Source organism: Rana temporaria, chromosome 1, assembly GCF_905171775.1.
Source record: "Rana temporaria chromosome 1, aRanTem1.1, whole genome shotgun sequence".
NCBI lineage: Eukaryota > Metazoa > Chordata > Amphibia > Anura > Ranidae > Rana > Rana temporaria.
Genome location: NC_053489.1, coordinates 235,957,671 through 235,980,395, shown reverse-complemented (window position 1 = coordinate 235,980,395; position 22,725 = coordinate 235,957,671). Strand labels below are relative to the sequence as shown.

General features: G+C 45.5%; 1 protein-coding gene across 3 annotated transcripts in view; it reads left to right on the top strand.

The window, feature by feature from the left end:
- The window catches only part of SLC8B1 (solute carrier family 8 member B1), an 82,824-nt gene that overhangs the window by 3,481 nt on the left and 56,618 nt on the right, over positions 1-22,725 (top strand). For 2 of the 3 annotated variants that reach the window (XM_040351901.1, XM_040351899.1), the window contains exon 2: positions 5,836-5,898. The exons of the other annotated variant lie outside the window; for it this stretch is intronic. The gene's annotated coding sequence lies outside the window, so the exon portion shown is untranslated. The remainder of the gene's footprint in view (positions 1-5,835; positions 5,899-22,725) is intronic. 3 annotated transcript variants of the gene reach the window in all.

Here is a 22,725-nt window from a genome sequence, read left to right as displayed (position 1 = left end):
ATTTCAATGCATTTATATAAAGAAAAAAACGCTTTAGAAACGCATCAGTCTGTCTGATTTGAACTACAAAAAAAGGGGCCGAACTTATTTGAGCTTCAGAAGTCTTGTAGAAGATGTGAAGAGCATTATTATTATTTTGTTGTCCTCCTGCGTTTTGGAACTTTGAATTTCAAGCTACAAAACACTTAGGGGTGAATTTTTATTTTTTTGTCAACTGTAAGGCAAAAGGCATAATGAGCTAGTATGCACCGCATACTAGCTCATTTTGAAATACTTACCTTAGAACGAGGCGTCGGTAACTTACCTTGTCCACGGCGAGGTAGCTGACATTTTGCCTCAGCGTGTCTTCCGGGTATCGCGGCTCCAGCGCTGTGAGTGCCTGCATGAGCGCGGGAGACTTCTTTCCGGCAAGGTCCGGCGTCTGCCGGGCCTTAAGCTGAGAATCCGCTGTGCGCATGCGCCGCTGCATTTAGCGGCTCATTACAAGGGGAATATTTTTTTTACCTACAGGTAAGCTTTATTATAGGCTTACCTGTAGGTAAAAGATCCAAAAATGACTATACAGCCACTTGAAGTAACGGACATCAGTACCTCAATAGATCTCTCTCTTCTCTGAGCTGCTCACTGTGCATAAATTCTACAGACGAGGCTGTGTGCCAGGAATAGTCTACAACCAATGGGCGTGACATGATACAACTGGATATTATTCCTGGAGAAAATTGTATTGGTTGGGAGAGATGTGACCCTGAAATGATCTGCAGAGCTGTTTACATAATGTTTATTGTCTTGTCACGGTGACCTCCTTTAGTAAGCATAGATTCCACATGAAAACAGTAATGCTCTTTTGGCACATATTCAGTCACACGCATACCACACGATGAGTCTGATGATTGCTCTCGGAGTAACCAGTCTCTGTAGCACTACTGTATCCCAACATTTACATACTGGTCCTTTTTTTCCTGTGCCTGGCCATAATATTTGTGGCTGAACACAGCAAGAGAATCTATGGCCTAGACCAGTGATGGCCAACCTTGGCCCCTCAGATGTTTTTGAACTACATTTCCCATGATGCTCATGTACTCTGCAGTGTAGTGGAGCATTGTGCGAAATGTAGTCCCAAAACATCTGGGGTGCCAAGGTTCGCCATCACTGGCCTAGGTGGTATTTGGAAGGTTGAGAGAAGTCAAAAAAACACGAAAGTCTACATTCTCTGCCTCCTGTAGCACATTCTGGCATTAGTTTTCACTTAAAGGGGTTGTAAAGGTAATTTATTGTTTTCCCTAAATAGCTTCCTTTACCTTAGTGCAGTCCTCCTTCACTTACCTCATCCGTCCATTTTGCCTTTAAATGTCCTTATTTCTTCTGATAAATCCTCACTTCCTGTTCTTCTGTCTGTAACTCCACACAGTAATGCAAGGCTTTCTCCCTGGTGTGGAGTGTCATGCTCGCCCCCTCCCTTGAGGGGCCGAGCAGGAGAGTCGGAACGCTCTCTGCGTTGCAGATAGAGAAAGGAGCTGTGTGTTAGTGGGCGTCCTGACTCTCCTGCTTGCCCCCTCCCCCCTCAAGGGAGGGGGCGAGCTCGACACTCTACACCAGGGAGAAAGCCTTGCATTACCGTGTGGAGTTACAGACAGAAGAACAGGAAGTGAGGATGTGCACAAGTGCAGCGGCTCCAGACGCTGTCTCTCTCCTTTATTGGACATATTTTCTTTCTTTATTACAGGTACTTATATAGCACCATCAATTTACGCAGCACTTTTACACATATATTGTACATTCACATCGGTCCCTGCCCTGGAGGGGCTTACAATCTAAGCTACACATTGATCCATTGGCTTCTGCTGTTGTCAATCAAATCCAGTGACACAGGAGCCAGGGGTGGGGCCAAGTCCCACTGTCTGTGTCAATGGATGCAACAACAGGACTCGGGAACGAGCCCACATGGGTGCCCCCAGGGAAAGCGGCCCTCCGTGGGGGCACCCGATGAAGGATAGGAGTGCTGGCGGGGGACCAGAAGAGGATCAGGGCTGCTCTGTGCAAAACCCTTGCACAGAGCAGGTAAGTATAACATGTTTGTTATTTTTATTTAGAGAAAAAAGCAAGTCTGCTCAGAGCAAAAGTAAATTGTCTGGAATCTATTTAAAATATAACCAAAACTACAGTATCCTTGCAAAATCCTTTAGAGAGCTATGTGCATGTAGCATTGTGGCCATGTTGTGAAAAAACAAACAAAAAAAAAAACACACCTGTGTATGTACTGTCAGCTCCTCCCCAGTCTTAAGCCCAATTTATGGACATTCCCATCAGGGAGTTACAGCACAGCACTAGGCACCACCCCCTCTTCTCTGTTTATTTCCTGGCACTAGCTGGGTTAAAGTGCTGCAGCAAACCTGGCAACTTGATCTCCTTACAAGCAAAGGCAGATCTCCTAGCATACAAAATCTATTCATGTTGTAAATCTACTGCATATTGTGTACCCTCGTTCAATGGTGATAAGGCAGAGTCTCATGAATCGCTGTACTGCAGCAGGCTGATTGTTTTCTGTGCAGTGATCGATCTATCAGTCACTGCCCCCTTTGCTCATTATGCTTATGGGTGTTTGTGTGTTTTGACACTCAGAGTTCCTTAAAAAGTCACCTCCTGTGCAGTGTGTAGAGGGCAAGCTATCAACTATGTAATTCTCGACATTCCTCAAAACAGGTCAAAGTGCTTATACGTGTTTTGTTCCTTTATTGGACAGGAGGAACACAAAATCTTTCTGTTGAGACAAGCGCACTTTTTTGGGAAAAAATACCCTTTTTTTTTGTAAAAAATAAGACAACAGTAAAGTTACCCCAATTTATTTTCTATTGTGAAACAATTCTACGCCGAGTAAATTGATACCCAACATGTCGCGCTTCAAAATTGCGTCCGCTCGTGGAATGGCGACAAACTTTTACCCTTTAAAATCTCCATAGAATATTTATTTTTATTATTTTTTCACATAAAAAACTTTTACAGACTTTACAAAAACATTTTTTTTTTTTAAATTACAAACCATTATAAAGTTCACGTAGGAGAACCACTACCTAGGCACCAGCCTCTATGTACTCTCCCCAATCCCCATTATCTCCAAATAGATCGGGGACTGCTTAAATTTCATCCATTTCCCCCATGTGTTCTGAAGTCTTATTTCTGCATCCTCTTGGAAACTTATTAATTCTTCCATTACCCCTTAAAATCTCCATAGGGGATGTTTAAATCAATTCTACAGGTTGCATGTTTTGAGTTACAGAGGTTTAGGGCTAGAATTATTGCTCTCGCTCTACCTATTGCGTCGATACCTCACATGTGTGGTTTGAACACCGCTTTCATATGCGGGCGCTACTCCACGTATGCTTTCGCTTCTGCATGTGAGCTCGGCAGGACGGGGCGCATTTCTGGCGCCTAACTTTTTTAGCTGGCTCCTAGATTCCAAGCACATTTGTCAAGCCCTAGTGTACACAGCAGCTCCAACTTTTGATTAATCGGAGCCAAGCATTTCTAACTTTTTAGTGGGGTCAAACCAATGTTCCTTTTCAACCGCAGTGCCAGAAAATTTCTATCAAACAAAAACAAATTGTAAAATTGCCCTTGCCCATAGGGAGTGAACAGGTGTAAGAGGGTTTTGAGAGTGTATGTGTGTTTTGTTCAGTAAAGTCTATTTGTTGCAAATGAAATTTTGAAGTACCGTATTCATCGGCGTATAACATGCACTTTTTCTCCCTGAAAGGGAGGGCAAATAGAGGGAAAATCATGGGTGTGTGTTATACGCCGATATTTTACCTGGCTGCCTCGGAGAGGAAGGGGGTGGGGGTGAGCACCGCTGGATTACACAGAGGGATCTCCTGTTTGCTCGACACAATCGCACACAGTCCCGCCTCATGGTCGGCTCATAGGATAGATGTCACATGTTCCAGCATTGGACTGGTGTTCTGCCTATCATAGGAGCCGGTGGCTTGTCCTTAAGGTTCCCCTAACCTGAAAGTACCTTCAAAGACTGCGCAGGCGCAAACTTGCCGACGGAAATCTCCGAACCTCGCCCGGCATCCAAGCTCATTCTTTAACATCCCTGTGGATTGGAGGATGTTAAAAAAAAGAGCCAGGAGACCGAGCGAGCGGAGCAAGCCGTCCGAGCGAAGTGAGGCCAACTGGCCACTTTCCTCGAAATCCACGTCGCCCTGGATGCCGGCCGAGGTTCGGAGATTTCCGTCGGCAAGTTTGCGCCTGCGCAGTCCTTAAAGGAACTTTCTCGTTAGCCGGAACCATATCGGCAGATCAGATTGCGCCTGCGCAGGACCTTTCACGTTAGCCAGAACCATAGCGGCAGATCACCGGCCCAGGAGGTGGGACTGCTTTTTTTGCATTTCCTTTAACCACTTGGGATCCGCCTGCTGTCAATTGACGGCTACAGTGCGGATCCCAATTTCCAAACTGCCGTCAATTGACGGCCGCCCCTTTGGGCGTTCCCCGCGCGCGCTCCAGAGCGCGCTGCGGGGAAAATCTGTGTTGGCCGTGTCCCTCGGACACAGCCAATTACAGATCGCCGCGAACGGCCAATCAGAGGCAATCTGTGCGGCCAATGAGAGAGGATCTCATATGTAAACATATGAGATCATCTCTCATTGCCGTTTTACACAGAGACAGCGGTGCTGTCTCTGGAGAGGAGACCGATCTGTGTCTCTTGTACATAGAGACACAGATCGGTCACCCCCCCAGTCACCCCCCCCCTCCACCTACAGTTAGAACACTAAGCAGGGATACATTTAACCCCTTCCTCACCCCCTAGTGTTAACCCCTTCAATGCCAGTCACATTTATACTGTAATTAGTGCATATTTATAGCACTGATCGCAGTATAAATGTGAATGGCGCCAAAAATGTGTCCGATGTGTCCGCCATAACGTCGCAGTCCCATTAAAAATCGCAGATCGCCGCCATTTCTAGTAAAAAAAAAATAATTAAAAAAAAATAATTCTGTCCCCTATTTTGTAAGCGCTATAACTTTTGCGCAAACCAGTCGCTTATTGCGATTTTTTTTTTTTTTTTTTTTACCAAAAATATGTAGAAGAATACGCATCGGCCTAAACTGAGAAAAAAAAATGTTTTTTTTTTTTTAAATTGGGATATTTATTATAGCAAGAAGTAAAAAATATTGTATTTTTTTCAAAATTGTCTCACTTCTTTGTTTATAGCGCAAAAAATAAAAACCGCACAGGCGATCAAATACCACCAAAAGAAAGCTCTACTTGTGGGGAAAAAAGGACGTAAATTTTGTTTGGGAGCCACGTCGCACGACCGCGCAATTGTTAGTTAAAGCGATGCAGTGCCGAAAGCTGAAATTTCACCTGGGCAGGAGGGGGGTATATGTGCCCAGTAAGCAAGTGGTTAAAGGCGGTATAGCCTGGGCTCTAGGGGGCCAAAAATGTATAGTGGGTGGGGCACAGCACATTGCCAAATTCTTCTTCTTTTTTTTTTTTTTTTCTTTGTGTAAATCTTCAGTAAGAAAAATATGAGGAAGTTAATATTTCAAAACTTTTACTGTATATGCCTTGTCTATGGAACTGTACATCCTCAGCAAATCTGTGTCAAAGGGCTTAGCACAATAGAAAAGAGGCCTTGGAGGAAATAAAGCTGAACAAATACCCTAAACGCGTGTCCAATAAAAGTTTCGATAAACCAGTTTTGAAGAAAAAAAAAACACTTGTCTAAAATCTGACAATGAATAGCCTATATGGCGAAAACATTTACACATTGTCAAAATAACTGCACTTTGACAATACAAATCCTAACTCGCTGCTTTTATTGTTCTTCATAGGTTGCACTATATATTCGCTACATAGTTTACAGCTTGTCAGGCGTGTCAAAGAATCTATCAGTCGTGAGTATACTCCTTTTATAGTTTACTGTGATTTTGGTAAAGCTGAAACAAGTTGCTATAGTAGTAAAGTGTATGTTACCCTAAATATTTATTTTGTGTGTGTGTGTGTTCACATATGTGTATTTTATAAATCACAGTCTCTATCATTTTCATGTACTTCTAACGCAAGTATCTGGTTGATCCTGCCAGTTACCTTACTTCCTTGTTGTAAACTGACTGCACAAAGTACAGAAGCTGATCTGTGTTAGCGTGGTTACTTTTCATCCGATGGCTGACCATTCAGAGGTACAGGACACTGTGCAGACACACAGCAATCCTGTATTCTGTGGTTTGTACTGCCACTCTTCCCCCTGACCAATTGCAGTTCACCTCTGGTACACACCCCCCCTCCCAATCTCAGCCTGCCCCTTGAACACACCCCCTGCATCTTGCCTCAGGCTGAGAAGACTATGGAATACAGGCACATATAACCTATAACCCTGCCCCTCACTCTCAGGAAGAAAAGATGCATTGTTGCATGACAGAACTGTTTAATCTTGTAAACAATGTAAGAAAGATCATTACTGAAACTAAGCAAAAGCAGACAATTCTAACTGTATTAGAAAGTGTCTACAACATTGTATGTTCGCAACTACTTGCAGGAACTTCAACCTTTCATACCTGTTATCCTGGGTTCTCTTCAAAATACAGTATATACTTGCCTGCCCAACATTGTCCCAGGGCAATCTGCTGTTCTGCTGCCACAGCCCAGGTCTCGTATTGGGCATCTTTGCCTCTTCAGTCACTGGGAGGTGCCCATCTTTTCCAGGTTTAGGCAGCCAGCCCCCCAGTGATACACCTTCAGCTTCTCCCTCCAGCCGCTCTGTGTTTTTGCTCCTGCAGTATCCTGAGATATGTGACAAGGATATCCCAGGAGGGTGCAGGAGCAAGACCCTAGCTTCTATATTGTGGAGAGCGGGGCAGAAGCACAGACTTCGTCCCTTTGATGAGTGAAGGTCTACTTTAAACACTTCCATACAGGGCACTTACGCACCTTCCCGCCCAAGCCAATTTTCAGCTTTCAGCACTGTCGCACTTTGAATGGCAATTGCGCGGTCATGCTACACTGTACCCAAACAAAATTGGTGTCCTTTTTTCCCCACAAATAGAGCTTTCTTTTGGTGGTATTTGATCACTTCTGCGATTTTTTTTTTTTTTTTTGCGCAACAACTAAAAAAAGACTGAAAATTTTGAAAAAAAATATGTTTTTATTTTTTTCCGTAATTTTTTTTGTAAATAAGTAAGTTTTCTCTTTCAATTACGGGCACTGATATGGCGGCACTGATGGGCATCGATGAGATGGCACTGATGGACATTGATGAGGTAGTACTGATGGGCACAGATGAGGTGGCACTGATTGGCGGCGCTGGTATGCAGCACTGATGGGCACTCATGGGCGGCACTGATGGGCACTTATGGGTGGCACAGATGGGCACTGATAGGTGGGCATGGATGGGCACTGTGGGGTGGCACTGATGGACACTGTGGGGCAGCACTGATTTATCCATGTTGCCAGTCAGTGCCCATTTGTGGGCACTGATTGGCATCTTTTTTATTTTTTTACTGCTCTTCTTCCTTTTTTTTTTTGCCCTTCCCTGGTGGTCCAGTGTGGTGATCTGAGGGGGGGCTGTGCTGATAAACAATCAGCGCGAACCCCCCCTGTCAGGAGAGCCGCCGATCGGCTCTCCTTTACACGCGTCTGTCGGACGCGAGTGAGGAAGAGCCATCAACGGCTCTTCCTGTTTACATCGTGATCAGCCGTGATTGGACACGGCTGATCACGTGGTAAAGAGCCTCCGCCGGAGGCTCTTTACCGAGATCGGAGATGCAGGGTGTCAGGACGTCCAGTCAGGATTTCAGAACCACTTCCCGGATGTAAATCCCCTATGGACCAGGCGGGAAGTGGTTAACTTAAAGGAGTTGTAAATTCTTGGGGTTTTCACCTTAATGCATTCAATAGGTTAGGAAGAAAACATTTAGTGATGCTGCAGCCCCCCCCCCCCCCAGAGCCCCCCTTTTACTTAACTGAACCCAATCTATCCAGCGATGACTACTAGAAGGCAGCTCTAGCTGCTGTCTCAGGGATCCTCATTGGATAGATTGATAGCAGCAGGAGCCATTGACTCCCACTGCTGTCAATCAACTCCAGTGACACAAGAGCCGGGGGGCAGGGTCGAGTCCTGCTGTCTGTGTCAATGGATGCAGCAGCAGGACTTGGGAGTGCACCCGCACGAGTGCCCACATGGAATGAGGCTCTCCATGGGGGCACTCGATGTGGAAGAGGAGCCATGAGCGCTGCCGGGGGACCCCAGAAATGGAGAAACGGACAAATCCCTTGCCGAGAGGAGGTAAGAATAACATGTTTTGTTATTTAAAATAAATAAATAAAAAAAAACCTTTACGATCACTTAAAGCGGAGTTCCACTCAAAAATGGAACTTCAACTTTTCGGGAACCCTCCCCTCCTCCAGTGTCACATTTGGTACCTTTCAGGGGGAGGGGGAAGCAGATACCTGTGTAATACGGGTATTTTGCTCCCACTTCCAGGCAGATATGCGAGCCACCTGCGGTATCAATGCCACTTCCTTCGTCGTCGTCCCTCGCTGTCTTCTGGTAGACACACTTATTTTAAAAGTCAGAAGCTGCAGTATTTGTAGCTGCTGACTTTTGAAAAGAAAAAAAAACGGCGGAACTCCGCTTTTAAAGATTATGTCACAGCATCAAAAGGGACGATGGACAGGCTAAACACCGTAAAATCTTAGGTGAGAACCTATTTCCCTCAGCTAGGGCATTGGAAATGGGTCGTATGTGGGTATTCCAGCATGACAATGACCCAACACACACACAGCCAAGGCACCAAAGGAGTGGCTCAAGAAGAAGCACATTAAGGTCCTGGAGTGGTCTAGCCAGTCTCCAGACCTTAATCCCATAGAAAATATGTGGAGGGCGCTGAATGTTTGAGTTGGCAAATGTCAGCCTTAAAACCTTAATGATTTGGAGAAGATCTGCAAAGAGGAGTGTGACAAATCTTTCCTGAGATGTGTGCAGATCGTATTGCACCTACGATCCGAAGCCGTACGCCTGTCGGATCGAAGCCAGAAGCCGTCGTATCTTGGTTTGAGGATTCAAACTAAAGATACGACGTGGTAAATTTGAAAGTACGCCGGCGTATCAGGAGATACACCGGCGTACTCTCACTGTGAATCTGGCCCACTGTACCTATTCTGAGAGTGCTTCGGTCTGGGCATATGATTAGCTCTCAGCGGTGGCTTCAGTATAGAGGAGAGATGGCAAACGACGCATGCCCCATAGTAAGCCTATGGGTGACGTCATCGCCCAGGCATTCCAGCCATTGACAGCGATCCCTCCTCTACACTCAAGACCAGACTGGAGCCCTCCAGAATAGGTAAGTATAGGCATCTTCCTTCCACAGAATAGGTGGGAGCAAGGTTTATGCATAGTTAGGAATAGATTGGAATTCTACTTTAAGATATAAGATTTTTTTGTGCGAACGCTGCTATTGCCACATGATCCTCCTTTAAATGATACAGATAAATATTTGTAGTTTGTTAAAATTTCCGTTTTATATCGTTTTAAAAAAATCCCTATGCTGTGCAGCTTCTTTCAGGATTGCATACATGACAATTGATTTCCTTACATTAAAGAAAGTTTCTAATTGATATTCCGAAGGTGCATTATCTATTTAGCTATATTCAGTACCTACCTTAGACGACGGACCTGCAGCAGAACCCAGTGAAGGTTCAGTATACGGCAAGTAATGTGACGCTTGAGTCAGCACTGCCTTTCCTCAGTATTTCTCCTCATGGATCCAGCTATAAATGGAATGTGGATGGTGTACACTCACTTGAGCACTCAAGCCTGAGTGGATTTTACGTATCAAATGTCATTTTTGCAGGTCCTTGATGGAACATTATGCCTTTGTTGACCACTTTCCGACACTTAGTGCACAAAAATAATAAAGCATTGCAAAGTTCCGTGATTTATTGTATGCTTACTCCCCATTATAATTGAAACAAACCTGATTATTTCAATATGATCTGCTCCAGCCACGTGATGCAGAAGTTCAGGCTTCCCTGTGTCATGTAGAGCTTGACGGAGCTCAAATTCTGGAAATGTGACGCGCCCCCCCCCACGACTACCATTGCCCATTCATTGTTGGCGCTCTCTCCTCTCCCCTGCAGCAGCCACTCCACGACAAAGGGGAGCCAGAGCTTCTGCATCACGTGACAGGAGCAAATTCAAATAAGAAATTTACACAGATCCTCCTTTTTTTTTTTTTTTTTTTTTTTTTTTTTTTTTTTTTTTAACCAGCACTATACAACATAGGTAGGAGGAGGGAGGAATCGGTGGGTTTAAGCATATTTATATGTCGCTTTTTTTTCCCCACTAAAATGGCAGTCAAAATAACGCCCTGTACACACGATCGGTTCGTCTGATGAAAACGGACCGTTTTCATCGGACGAACCGATCGGGTGGGCCCCATCGTTTTTTTTTCCCCATCGGTGAAAAAAAATAGAGCCTGTTTTAAATTTTTCTTAAGGTTAAAAAACCGATAGACAGCTTGCACTTCGCCATGTTGGCGGCACTGGTTTTAATAGGCAAGCTGGCATACTTGCAATTGCTAGGCAGAGATAACATGAACGCCCTAGGCTACTGTTAAGGTGTTTATTCTTTATGTTCCCCCTGCGGGCCTGGGGCTCTATGTGGCTGTATGTTATGTACATTTGAACCATTGACCAATAAAATTGTTATTGATAAAAAAAAAAAAACGATAGAAAAAAAACGATCGTCTGTGGGGAAATCCATCGGTCAAAAATCCACGCATGCTCAGAATGAAGTCGACGCATGCTCGGAAGCATTGAACTTCATTTTTCTCAGCACGTCGTTTTGTTTTACGTCACCGCGTTGGACACGATCGTATTTTTAACCGTTTTCATCAGACAAACCGATCGTGTGTACAGGGCATAATATTTGATGTCCAGTTCACTTACTAGCTTGAGCATTCACCCAAAGAATGACCTTTGTGTTCTTAGGACTTTTAACATTTTTGTCAATTAAAAAATTAGGTGCTGCCCTATACGCAAAAAATTGTGAACAATCTGCAATTGTGAAGGGAGAGGAGTCACCTGCACACTGGTGTGGTGGATGAAATAAGAAGATACTACACTGAAAAAATTCACTGGTTTATTTCATGGACTTTTTTTTTTTTTACAGAGATTATGTTTTCACTTTTCACTGGGTGAACTATATCATATCATATCGTATCGTAAAAAATTTTTTTGGGTCCTCGACAGTCTGTCCCAGATGTCAAGCAACACGGAGAGGGAGGGGCATAAAATCGTTGGCCTTTCCTTCATCGGCAACCACATAATATGAGAGATAGGATTTCATGATCATCCGCAGTGCCTGGGGATGATGGAAATAGCATTTTGCTTGTCCCTTTCAACAGCATATCAGTCATTTATTAGACCGAGACCTTTTGGCAAACATCGAGGTTTAGGTGTATTTTGACACCAAATTTTGTACATGGGTACATGGTAAAATGGTGGTGGTTGAGATTAAGAGCCCCTTTCACACTGGGGTGGTTTTCAGGCGCTTTAGCGCTAGAAATGGCCTCTGCAAAGCACCTGAAAACCGCCTCCCATTCATTCCAGTGTGTCTTTTCGCACTGGGGCGGTGCGCCTGTGGGACATTCCGAAAAAGTCCTACAAAGCATCATTTTTGGGGTGGGTTGAGAGCACTGTATTTAGCGCTCCCAAAACGCCCCACCCATTGGAATTAATGAGCAGCGCTTTGAAAGCGCCGCAAGACTGCAGTTTTTAACCCTTTTTTGGGTTAAAAACGCCCTGCTAGCGGCCTCTAAGCCGGTAAAGGCCGGGGGTTTCAGCCTTATCCATCTTAATTTAAAAAAAAATGTTTTTATTAGAAATACTAAATATTGTTTTTTTTTTAAGTTGTCTTACCAACTTCCCTCTGCGTATAGTATTTAAAAAAATATATATTTGTTATAGTGGTTGTCACTTTGGACGCTGTTGTGTTTTTTATTTTTTTGCGATGATTCATTTACCCCATGACCCCAGACCTTTTGTGTGGGTGTTGGAGTTTCCATTGTTCTTTTTAAAGAAAGAAATTTAGGAACACCAATAACCAACACCACTCCACCCACCCAGCTTGAAATAGCACCAAAATGTGAACTATGGAAAAATCCAAAACCAAACAAATGAAAAAGACAAAATACTTATCCTGCAAAAAATTGAAAAAAAAGTGGTATATTTTGGAAGAATTTTTTTTTTTTACACGTAAGTTCAAATCTGAAAAGGTAATATTCTCCTTATGAATGTGATATGTAGATTTAATATAATATTCATTATGGTTCCATTATTTCCAAAAATGCCTTCAGTCTCTTTGCTACCCTGGCAAATTATAATACAATCTATAAAATCTTTATCTAAAAGTGCCAGGGCTGTCCCCTGGGATTCTGTGTTGTCAGCATTGTAAGAAGTGACTCGTGTAGGTAGAAGGAAGAGACACCAGATAGGGAACCACACTAGGTGCTCTGGACCACGGCAAGTACACACTATAGTGGCATATGCTTTGTCCATTTTTCATGTCAGAGGTTTACAACCACTTAAAACCTTGTTTTATACTGCTATCCCTAACTTCTTGCAGACCACCTGGCTGCAATGTACTCCAAACGGGGGGGGGGGGGGGGGGGGGGGCCATGCAGGCAAAGCGACGTACTGGTATGTTGCTGCCTGTTTCCGGCTTCAGATGCCCCCTCACACCAACACCCGCTGTGATTGTACACAGCTGGAATCTGTCGGCAAGTCCCGGCCAATGATTTATGTCTGGGACCTGCTGATCGGCTGTGTCCAATCACAGCCCAGAGCCCTGTGACAATCAACACAGGGTACTGTACAGGGGGAACAATCTCTGTTTCCTATTCCTGCAAAGCATGGCTAAGAAACAAAGATTTTTCTCTTATCGTCCATGGACGGACACAGCTCCTTAAATCTTGACAAGTGGGTTATGTTCCCTGTTTACAGGAGAGGACTAGGCAGAAACATGTTAAATAGTTAAATACATGTTACATTAACAGAGTTGAACAGCCCCGCCCAGGGGGCGGTCCCTCCAGACATAACCCTCCTCACTGCAGCTTGCAGCCTCAGTTTCGTTCTGCCTAGCAAAGGAGAAGGACGTATGGCTCCCTTTGGGCCCAGCGCCCTGAGGAGAAATTTTATTTTATTTTATTTTATTTTACTTTACTTTTTCTTGAAGAATCTTCTTTCAACTGTCGGCTGAGAGACAGGCTGGATAATATAGATCCTTGTAGTCTACTCAGTCCGACCAGCAAGCGTGGGCACACCTTTGCAAAGAGGCTTGGTCTGCCACGCCATACCCCATGACTCCTGGGGTGGCCGGTGAGCTTTGCTCCGAGGTCCACATATGACTGGGCTGTGGTGTTGCCTCACTCACAGTGGACCGGGCCGACAGCTACCTCCATTTCGGTTGTAGTTCTGTCAGGAATGCGTCAGCGAGTCCTCGCTTGGACGGGTAAGTACAGTCCCTCCTGCTTCGGTGGGTTGGTACGGCTGGGCATTCCTGGGGTTCGGGGGTCCCTTCCCCTTCCCTGCTCCTTTCCCTTGCTGCATTGCTAACATTGCCGCTGTCAGGGGGGAGGGGGCCTTCCTGAGGGGACTGTGTTATCTGGCCTGTGCTTTTTCTTTTTTGTATTGGGCTTTCCTGTGAGGTAAAAAGCCCTGTGATGAGCACAGATGTTTATGATTATACTTCAGCAGACGCTGACTGATTGGTGACACCTGTAATGGTTTTGCTTTTTATGCTGTATCTGTGTCTTATCCTTAAATAAAACAGCCCTAGGAGGCTTTTCCTGTTTAAACACAGGTCCCTGCAAAAGTTACCTCACGGTTCTTTTCCTCTCACAGACAGCACTGGGCAGTCTCCTCCTGAGGGAGTCCCCTGGTTACCCCTGGTCAGCGCAGCAAGTGGGTGAGAGGCCCTGAATAGGGCTCTAGGAGCTTTTGTCTATTTGTATGGACAGGTGTGCATATTATAATACACACTATGTAAATATTGGAGTCAGTATCTGTGTCCTTCCCCACATGCTGGTGGTGGCAGCAGGTGTTAGCACCTGGGATTCCCACAGAGTTTTTATTGTTAGTCCTGGACACAGTTTGTGCCAGGGTGGGGGTGGACTGCGGGCGGGCGGTAAAAGAGTTCCCCCTTCCCCCGTTATCCCCTGGGGAATGCTCTGTTATGGAGCCATGGACCAGGTACCTAGTTAAAAAAAAAAAAAAAAGGCAGAATAAGGCATTTATGGGAGCGCTTTTTACTGCTGCAAGGGACTCTCCTAAGCTGCATAGTGCAGCTGGGTTTCCGCCGAGGGCTCGGTCTTTTTTGGATCACACAAATCAGACCGCTGTGTAGGTTTTTTCCTTCTGTGCCCTTCTTTAATAATTTCTGAGATGCGGAATGAGAAAAGCCGCTGAGGGCTTTTGTAGTCCCTCACCGCTGGGCGGGAACCCTTGCTTCTATGGATCTGACTGATAGAAGATCCGAAGTACTGACCCGTTCCATGTTTACCATGCTGGGGTCTGGCTTGCGGGCCTATTGTGGCCACTACACTGGGGTCTCAGTCGACGCTGGCGCCATTTTTTGGGAGGTTTTTCAATTACATTGAAAACTCCCATTGGCGCCCATTTTGTCGTAGCCGCGCTATGGCGCAGCTTACATAGTGCCGGCCATTTTCCTGTGGCCGCGTTCTGAACGCTCGGCGGCCATCCTGGAGTAGTCCTGACCCCTAGTGCTGTATACAACTCACAGAGTGAGCATTTTGCACCAGACAGTGGAGGAGCACCGACTTTCTCCTGAGGTTATTAGCCTAGCGGACCAGCTGGTCCAGGGCCTCATATAGGTCTGTGATGCTTCATTGAATGCTGCGCCCTTGTTATCCAGGGCGTCTGTTTCAGAATGGTTTATGCACACGGTGGTGTAGTGCTTAACTCCATTACTTGGCAGCAAAAGAGTCATTGGTTCGAATCCGCACACTGACGCCAATCTGCCTGGAGCTTGCATTGTCGCTCCCTGTGTCTGCGTGGGTTTCCTCTGGGTACTCCGGTTTCCTCCAAAGACATGTGTGCATACACCTACATAATATACATACACACTATATGTGTGTGTATTATTTAGGGGCAACCCTCCCAGGCCGTCAAAGGCCCAGCTGGGGGACTAATCTGTCCCTGGGTGCATAAGCCGATCACGCCGGCACCCAAATCCTGCCAATGTATATAGCCTTCCCTCCCTGTCTCTAGGTGGGAGGGGCGGCTTGCAGGTTCACAATTCAGTGAAACCTCCCTGCTCTCCGACTAGTGGGTCTGCGAGGTGGTCTCTTCGGAGTACTAGATAGGGTTTCCTCCTATCCACAGAACAAAGTTCTGTCCTTGTGTCTTCCTCTCCCGGCCCGTCGGTCTGCCTTGGGCAGTGTGGGATTTGCTAAACTGCGAGGTAATTTTACCTTTCCTGCAGGACGAGAGTTTTGGGGTTTTCTATGGGCCTCAGGCCCTAAATACCTTTGAACGTCGGGTAGTTCCGCATGGAATCCATTTGTTCGGTGGCAGCTGCGCTTCATCCGGGGGATGTCCTGACGTCCTCGGACATCAGGGACGCATACATGCATGTCCCGTTTTGCAAATGTCAGTGTTTTTTTCTGTGCTTCGTGATGAGAGAAGGGTCTCTGTCAGCCTGTGGCCCTCCCTTTTGATCTGGCGTCAGCACCATGGGTTTTCAGCTAGGAGCTCGCACTTATTTGAATTTTGTTGGGACAGCGAGGCTTTGCCTCATTGGCTACTTGGACGACTTTCTTCTGAGAGCAGCTTCTGTCTCCGACCTAGTGGATGGGTTATTCCCATTCAGACCCTCCAAAGATTCGGGTGGATGTTAAACGTTTAGGCCAGAAAGTGTAGCTCAGTGGCAGCAAGCCTGCCCTCCATGCGTGCGACCCAGGGTTCAAATCATGGGCATGCTAGGTTCCGACTCAGCGTTGGAGTATCTAGTGTTGATCCAGACTCCTCAGTGGCAAAGGTCCTTCTTCCCCTGGAGAAATTGCAGACTCTTCAGTCTGCGGTGAAGGTATTGGCATCACGCAATCAGCCTTCTCTCCGGGCGCCTGCTGGTTCGGGGTCTGTGGGTAGCCTCCTTCAAGGTGGTACTGTATGCCCAGTTCCACACCCCGGTTTTCCAGGGGAACTACTGTCCAGGTGGTAAAAATCTCTTGTCTCTGAAATCATTAGATTCCTGTGCGCCACCTAGTCAGAGTCTCTCTGAGTTGGTGACAGAGATTCCCGACTCTTCGGTCCGGGAAGTTGTTCCTTCCTTCCAGTGGTCGGTGTTTACGACGGATGCCAGCTCACGGGTTGTGAACCGGGAGGTTCACAAAACTGGGGGGTCCAGTCGGCCCTGAGTCGCTGGACTTGCGTGGACCTATGACCACACCTCCTTGAATGTGTCTGGTCTCGGTAGCTACCCAGGGTTGGGCCTGGCTAGTGCCTGGTGGGAGACCGCCTGGGAATACCAGGTGCTGTCTACTGTTCATTGTCCTACTATTTTAGGCGATCAGGCTATGCTTCTCCTTGTGGTCGACCGATCTGGTTTCAGCCGGACAATGCCACGGCCGTGGCTTCAGTCTACCATCAGGTATGCCGGCAGGCGGACTACTGGAGTCGCCAGATGCTGGACCAGGGCGACTGGTTTTTGTGCTTGGGGTGTTTCGGCTCCCTTGCAGGAGGTGAGCCTCACATGGCATGGATCTCCTGGCAGCTTGTCTCCACCGCAAGGGTGTCAAAGTTAGTGGCCAGGTCAAGTGATCCTCTACAGACGTGTCAGTCGCGCTGGTGGCCCTGTGTTGTCTGTATCGGTGATTTTTTGCCATTCCTCCATGGTAGTTGCTTCCTCGGCCGCTCCACAGAGTGGATGCTGAGGAGATCCCGATGATTCTAATCGCTCCAGATTGACCTCGGCGTCCTTGGTACGCTGATATCGGGTGCCTGGTAACAGAGGCACCCTGGCGATTGCCAGGTCAGGAGGTTCCTGTCTCAAGGTCCCATACTTCCTCCTGTTGTACAGTCACTGACTTGCTCAACATGGTTATTGGAAGCCAGACTTTAGGTGACCAGGGTCTGTCTGACTCGGTCATCTCGACAGGGCACCGTAGTCTTCTTCCGGAGGATCTACCGTCGCACTTCTCTTGGTGCGAAGGGATGGAGTGACGTCCACGGGCGTACTCTCGGTGTCCAGGGTCCTGCTGTTTTTAAAGCTTGGATTGGATCTAAAAATTGCTTAAAGCACCGTTTGGGGGCAGATTTCAGCCTTGGCTGTGTTCTTTTAGTGGCCTTTTTGCGGCCCGTTCCCTGGTGGGTCCCCTTTTTTTGTGTGCAAGGGGTTTGTCATATACTTTCCCCTCTTGGCCCATCTCTTCCCCCATGTGTTTTGACTCTGGTGCTCTCGGTTCTTCAGGAACCTTCCTTTTGGAAACATCAGAGAGATTTTCTCTTGACACTATCTCAGAAGGTGGCCCCTTTAGTGGCCTTTACCTCTGTTAGAGGGGTTTCTGAGTTGGCGGTCTTGTCTTGCAAGCCGCCATGCTTGATCCCCCATAAGGATTAGGTGATGGTGCGCCCGCGACCTTCCCTTCTTCCGAAGGAGGTTTCGGCCTTTCATACTTTAGGCGTGGTACACGCTTTGCGGGTATACCAGCCTACTACGGCTCCATTTCGGAGCTTCTGACTCTTTTGTGTCGGTGTCTGGTCCACAAAAGGGCCTGTCGGTCTCGTCGACCACCATTTCTCGGTGGATCAGGCAGGCCGTCATACAGGCCTATGCTCCTAAGGGGCGGGCCCCCCTTTCCGGTCACGGCACTTTCGACCAGGGCAATTGGTGCTTCCTGGGTTTTTTTTTTTTTTTTTTCGACATCATGCGTCGGTCTCACAGGTGTGCGAGGCGGCGATTTGCTCGTCCGTTCACGCTTTTTCCAGAATTTACATGGTTGCTGTGAGTGCATCTTATGATGTTTTTTTCAGCCGCTAGTTTTTGCCGGCGGCTGTTTAAAGTTGCACCTCCTCCGTTGAGGAGCTCTGCTTGTTTTGGGGTGAAGTTAAAATTGTTTTTACTGATATATTTCCCACCCCTCGTTTTTTGACACTGCTTGGGGACGTCCCACTTGTCAAGATTTAAGGAGCTGTGTCCGTCCATGGACGATAAGAGAAAATAGGATTTTTTGTACTCACCGTAAAATCCTTTTCTCTGAAGTCCATGGACGGACACAGCTCCCACCCCTCCTTTTTAGGTTTGTACTGCTTGTTACGAACTGAGGCTGCAAGCTGCAGTGAGGAGGGTTATGTCTGGAGGGACCGCCCCCTGGGCAGGGCTGTTCAACTCTGTTAATGTAACATGTATTTAACTATTTAACATGTTTCTGCCTAGTCCTCTCCTGTAAACAAGGAACATAACCCACTTGTCAAGATTTAAGGAGCTGTGTCCGTCCATGGACTTCAGAGAAAAGGATTTTACGGTGAGTACAAAAATCCTATTTTTTGTAAAAAGCAGCAGATATTACACATTGTTGGGCACACAGTTAGGGCTAGTTCACATCACCTGCAGTCCAGTGACTTTTTTTTCTGCTATAAAAACGCATGGAAAGTAGGTTATATGGCATGGTTCACACCAGTGCTTTCAGTTCCAGGAAAAAAAGTATAACATGCTGCATTTTTCCTGCACTGGACTTTACTGGGACGCTGTAAAACGCACCAAAAATGCACTGGAACACACATTCTCTTATGGTTAAGAAAAAAGGGGGGAGGGATGCATTGGACTGCATCAAAAATGCATCAAAGACTTGCATGGAGAAAAGCATCTGGAAGGTATCCGTATTGCATTTCTATGGCCAGTTCACACCATAGCAACGCAGTCCAAATGCGTTCCAGATGCATGTTTTTTGATGCGTTCCGGTGTGTTTTTGGTGTATTACCCTCCCATTATTTTATTAACCTGTAAATGGGCACATGTGCATTTATGTGCGTTTTTAATGCATTTTAATGTGTTCCAGTACAGTCCAGTTTAGAAAAAATGCAGCATGTTCTGCTTTTTTTTTTTTTCGGGAACTTGAACGCACTGGAACTCACACTGGTGTGAACTATGCCATTTAAAAACCATATAGCCTACTATCCATGCGTTTTTGTGATGCAGAAAAAAATGCACTGGACTGCATGTGGCGTGAACTGGCCCTTAACTGTATGGTCAACCTAAATGTTAGCCCTTTCCCAGCCAGTGTCATTAGTACAGTGACCGTGTATAGTATTATCACTGTATTGGTGGCCCTGGTGATATCAGTGGCAGCTAGTAAGTTCCCACCCAGCATCAGTTGGTGTCAAATTGCCCACCGCACCATCATAGTCCCACTATAAATTGCTGATTATCGCCAATAGTAAAAAAAACTGTAAAATAGTAAAAAAAATATATAATAATAATTCTAGTATTTATACCAGAGGTGATTATTGGGATTTTCTAATTCGATTAAATATAACGCACATACAGATCCAACTACTTTTAGCTGATCTCCTTGCAGGCTGATTCCCAGTGCAGCTACCAACCACTGGAAAAATGGATAACAGGATACAAAAAACACACAAAGGCAGTGCTTAATGGGAATAGCATTTAAAAGTTTCATAGTCTTCAAGTAGGTAACAAAAAAATAAACATTTGACTGGAGATAAAGCTACGATGTAGCTACATAAACTGTAAAAATGGTACAAGTAATACCAAGCCCCGCTGGTGTCCGTGACGTCACCAGATCTCCGACGGAACTCCCTGAAGACCCGTAAGCCGGCGGAGAGGTGAGTGCCGATCAAAAGAATTTTGATCAATCAAAAAAAATAATTAATGATTAATCAAGAAATTAATAGTTTATTTCCACAGCCCTAATATATACACTGCTCAAAAAAAGTAAAGGAACGCCGTGAAAACATATCAGATCTCAACAGCCAAAAATCTCATGCTGGATATCTATACTGATATGGACTAGGTAATGTGTTAGGAATGAAAGGATGCCACATCATTAGATGGAAATGAAAATTATCCACCTACAGAGGGCTGAATTCAAAGACACCCCGAAAATCAAAGTAAAAACATTATGCAGCAAGCTAGTCCATTTTGCTGAAATTTCCACAACTCAAAATGGTCCTCAATAGTTTGTATGGCCCCCAAGTGCTTGTATACATGCCTGACAACATCAGGGCATGCTCCTAATGAGACGACGGATGGTGTCCTCGGGTATTTCCTCCCAGATCTGGACCAGAGCATCACTGAGCTCCTGAACAGACTGAGGTGTAACCTGGCGGCACCGGATGGACCGAAACATAATGTCCCAGAGGTGTTCTTTTGGATTTAGGTCAGGTGAGCATGGGGGCCATTCAATGGTATCAATTTCTTCATCCTCCGGGAACTGGCTGCATGCTCTCGCCACATGAGGCCGGGCATTGTCGTGCACCAGGAGGAACCCAGAACCCACTGCACCAGCATAGGGTCTGACAATGGGTCCATCATCCCGATACCTAATAGCAGTCAGGGTGCCATTGTGTAGCCTGTAGAGGTCTGTGCGTCCCTCCATGGATATGCCTCCCCAGACCATCACTGACCCACCACCAAACCCGTCATGCTGAACGATGTTACAGGCAGCATAAAGTTCTCCGCGGCTTCTCCAGACCCCTTCACGTCTGTCACATATGCTCAGGGTGAACCTGCTCTCATCTGTGAAAAGCATGAGGCACCAGTGGCAGACCTGCCAATTCTGGTGTTCAATGGAAAATGCCAATCGAGCTCCACAGTGTCCGGCAGTGTGCACAGAGCACACTAGAGGACGTCGGGCCCTCAGGCCACCCCCATGAAGTCTGTTTCTGATTGTTTGGTCAGAGACATTCACACCAGTGGCCTGCTGGAGGTCATTTTGTAGGGTTCTGGCAGTGCTCATCCTGTTCCTCCTTGCACAAAAGAGGCAGATACCGGTCCTGCTGATGGGTTAAGGACCTTCTACGGCTCTGTCCAGCTCTCCTAGAGTAACTGCCTGTCTCCTGGAATCTCCTCCATGCTCTTGAGACTGTGCTGGGAGACACAGCAAACCTTCTGGCGATGACACGTATTGATGTGCCATCCTGGAAGAGTTGGACTGCCTGGGCAACCTTTATAGGGTCCAAGTATCGCCTTGTGCTACCAGTAGTGACACTGACCCTAGCCAAATGCAAAACTAGTGAAAAACAGTCAGAAAAGATGAGTAGGGAAAAAAAAATGTCAGACACCTCCACCTGAAAGACCATTCCTGTTTTGGAGGTCGTCTCATTGTTGCCCATCTAGTGCACCTGTTGTTAATCAGTTTCAGCTGGTGAAACTTAATTGAAATTAACAACTCCCTCTGTATACACCCCTCCCCCTCTGCTACTTAACTGACCAGATCAATATCCCAGGAGTTCTGAATATATATATATATATATATATATATATATATATATATATATATATATATATATATATATATATATATATATATATATATATATATATATATATATATATATATATATATATATATATATATATATATATAAATTTGTGTGTATGTGTATTTTCTTTTTCTTTTTCAACATTTTATTTTTTGTTTTTATATAATAAAAAAAAAATACAGTGGTGATTAAATATTACCAAAGGAAAGCTCTATTTGTGCGAAAAAAATAATAAAAATGATGTTTGGGTTCAGTGTTGAATGACTGCGCAATTATCAGTTAAAGTAGAGCAGTGCTAAATGGCAAAAAATGGCCAGGTCATTAAGGGGGTAAAACCTTCCAGAGCTGAAGTGGTTAATGGTGTGATGTCCCGGCAGTATTCATCATAAACGCACTTTAGGACCCATTTTGTTTAAAAGCTATTTGGGCTTCCTGTATGATTCTGTTGCGTGAAAGCAAAGCACACAGGGGTTTCATGCAAATTCTACGCGGAGTGTGTCCTTGTAGGACTTCATGTTATCGCTCCCTTTTATACTTGTTTTCTGATAGCTTCTGCAACTTTCTGCCTAATGCCTCCTCCCTAGCCTATTTTTTTCTATTTACTTTATGGTTTCATTTAAAATGTATGTAATGGATGAAATTTCAGTCCCAGATGTGAATAATTTGCCTAGTACATAATCTATCTGGAACCTTGAATCTTTAATGACCTTAGCTATCTCTCTGCTGCAGTGGTCTGGAGAAAATCCCCATAACCAATGCCATTTGTTTCACAGGAAGGCTTATTTTTTATTTTCTCCATGTCTATTACTAGAATATTATATCTTTCATGGAACCATAGAAAAATGGTATGAAATCAATGTAAGTGCAAAATCATGAAGAATCTAAAGACACTCAGAAGTCTTTATGTGTGAAGAACGTCTGACCACAAAGGTCTGTTTTGTGGAAAAGACTATGCCAGCACATCTTGGAAAGTTTGACGATTTCAGGTCCTGTATACCTGTATAGTGTTCTTTTAGGCCTGATTCACACCTAGGCAGGTTGCAGTTTGCATATTCCAGATGCATTTTGCGTTTTTCAATACACATTTTTGATCCATTGAAGTCTATGGAACCAAAAACCAGGAAAACGTCCCTGGCCCTTTCCATAAAATGCACAGATGTGAACTACATCCATAGGAAACCATGTTAAATGGACTGTAGTGT